At 51.3% G+C, this 2,500-nt stretch overlaps 1 pseudogene; it reads left to right on the top strand.

Annotated features, from left to right (window-relative positions):
- Positions 1-2,500, top strand: part of LOC123688209 — an 8,353-nt pseudogene that overhangs the window by 3,419 nt on the left and 2,434 nt on the right.

Genomic DNA, 2,500 nt, shown 5'->3' with positions numbered 1-2,500 from the left:
TGGAGGAAGTCGACCTCATGCTGGATCTGGAGCGGAGGTTCTATGGGGATTCTCGTATTGCGAAAAGAATGGAGGGTTTTTTGAATAGGACCGCAAAGCAATTAAGGGATAAGCGAGCACTGTCCTCTTATAGAACTTTGCGAGATCAGTACTTGCGTGACCATCCGCCGCAAGATACACCCTCGAGCCACCTTGACTCGGATAGCGCGGGATACGCTTCCAGCCAAGAAGGGATCGAAGAGCGATCCGAACCTGATACCCTTCAGGTACAGGTTCCTGTGATACAGGTGACTCCAGCGCCTGATGACTTGTCATCTCCAGAGTTAGCCGAATGGAGAAGTGGGATTTTAGAGCATGCTCTAGCTCATCAGTTACCTCAAGGTGTCACCCCTGACAAGTCAGCAGAAGCGATCCATCTTCTGCAGGGCGCCCTCCGACTTGCCTCGGAGCCTGATTTTGAGTTTTCACAAGCTCAGATCGACTTCCTCTACCAGGAGGCAACTTCACACTTCAGACCGTCGGGGTGTGAAGCAGGAGGGAACAAAAGCCCGAGAGTTCGGGGCAAGGGGCGTAGCAAAAGGCGTTTCTTGTATGCCCGAACTCAAGAGTTATACAAGAAAAATCCAGGACAAGTAGCCAAACATGTCCGACAGGGAGTAGATTGGATAGGTGGCTATCAGCAGCCACCTATGTCGGAAGTGAAGGAGCTTTATACAAAGCTATGGGGAGTGGCGCCGCTGGCGCAGATGCCCGAGGGCATCAACGAGGACCCGATAGCACCCTCAGAAGCACTCCCGCCCTTCACAGTTGATGAGATCCGGAAACGTATCTCTGCAACCAAACAATCTACGGCCCCCGGCCCGGATGGAATCAGGCGGGCCGATGTGATGCAAAGGGGCAAGGTAGAAGTGCTCCATTTATTATTTAATCTGTTGTTGCTTAGTGGGAAGCTACCAACAGACTGGAGTATGAACCGAACTACACTGATACCAAAAGAGGGCAAAGACGTTACAAAGACTGAAAATTTCAGGCCCGTAACAATAACATCTCTGGTAAGCCGCATTTTTTGGGGCTGCATAGACCAGAAGATTAGATCAGTAGTCGGTTTCACACCCCGCCAAAAAGGGTTCATTTCGTCAGAGGCGGGGTGCTTCAATAACGTGCACATTCTTGTGGAGTTGCTGCGGCACTCCAAGGCTACTGGGAAGAACCTGGTCGTAACGATTCTGGATATAAGTAAGGCTTTTGACACCGTCCCACACTCAATATTGGGACCGTCGTTACGCAGAAAAGGGCTTCCACCGGTAGTTGCACAGCTGGTGGAAGAATCATACAAGAATGTGAGCACGAAAATCTCCACCGCGGGTGGGAGTGTAGAGATAAATCTCCAGCGAGGTGTCAGGCAAGGTGACCCTCTAAGCCCGTTCGCATTCAACGCAGTATTAGAACCCTTACTGCTTGAGCTGGAGCGTCAGTCCGGGTATAGAATCTCAAACAATACCCACATAGCATCGCTGGCTTTCGCCGATGACCTAGTCCTCGTGAGCGAAGATGTGCAACAGGCCACGCATCAACTACACACTGTGGAAGCATACTTAGAGAGGTTAAGTATGAGGCTGTCGCCTAAGAAATGTGTAACCTTCCACATAAAGCCACTGCATAAGACCTGGAGTGTAGTTGACCCCGGACTGACATTGATGTGTGGAGAGCGGATCCCGCACTGCGGTGCGGGCGGCCGTGTAGCTTACCTTGGTGTGGAAATATCTCCTTGGGCAGGAATCAGTATAGAGAGCATAGAGTCCGACCTTGCTTCAGCGCTCAGCAGAGTCAAACGGCTGGCGCTGAAACCACACCAAAAGGTAGAGCTTATCTCCACCTACCTGGTCCCCCACTACCTGTATCAATTGGGGATGGCAGCTCCCGCAATATCAGAAATAAGAAAACTAGACCAGGCTGTACGGGTAGTGATCAAAGACATATTGCACTTGCCGCAATCTACTACAGATTGCCTTATTTATTGCGGCAAGAGAGACGGGGGACTGGGTTTCCCACGACTAGAGACTCAGGTCGTGGGCGCCACGTTAAGGGCGGGATCAAAGTTTTTAGGCAACAGCGCCGATCCCGTCATGCAAGCTTTAGCAACCGGAGCTGGTTTGGTGCAGCGTCTCGCCAAACTGGCTCAAGGCGCACGGTTGCGATGGCCCGTAACGCAAGAGGATCTAAAGGCATATAAGTTACGGGCGAAGAAGGCAGAGCTTGCAAGATGGGCCAGCTTAGGTTCGCAAGGTAAGTCGGTCGCGTCCCTCACCGACGATACAATAGGGAATTCATGGCTTTTCAGTCCGTCACTTCTGAAACCATGTAGATATATAACAGCTCTCCAGATGCGAACCAACACATGTCCAAATAGAGTGGCGTTAAACAGAGCTGTGCCGCAACCGGACCTCTTTTGCCGTCAATGTAGGACCAAGCTTGAGACACTTGGCCACATATTGGGTGA

The sequence above is a fragment of the Harmonia axyridis genome, chromosome X (assembly GCF_914767665.1).
Source record: "Harmonia axyridis chromosome X, icHarAxyr1.1, whole genome shotgun sequence".
Taxonomy (NCBI): domain Eukaryota; kingdom Metazoa; phylum Arthropoda; class Insecta; order Coleoptera; family Coccinellidae; genus Harmonia; species Harmonia axyridis.
The sequence above is the reverse complement of the archived record's forward strand: the minus strand, read 5'-3'. Positions and strand labels throughout refer to the sequence as shown.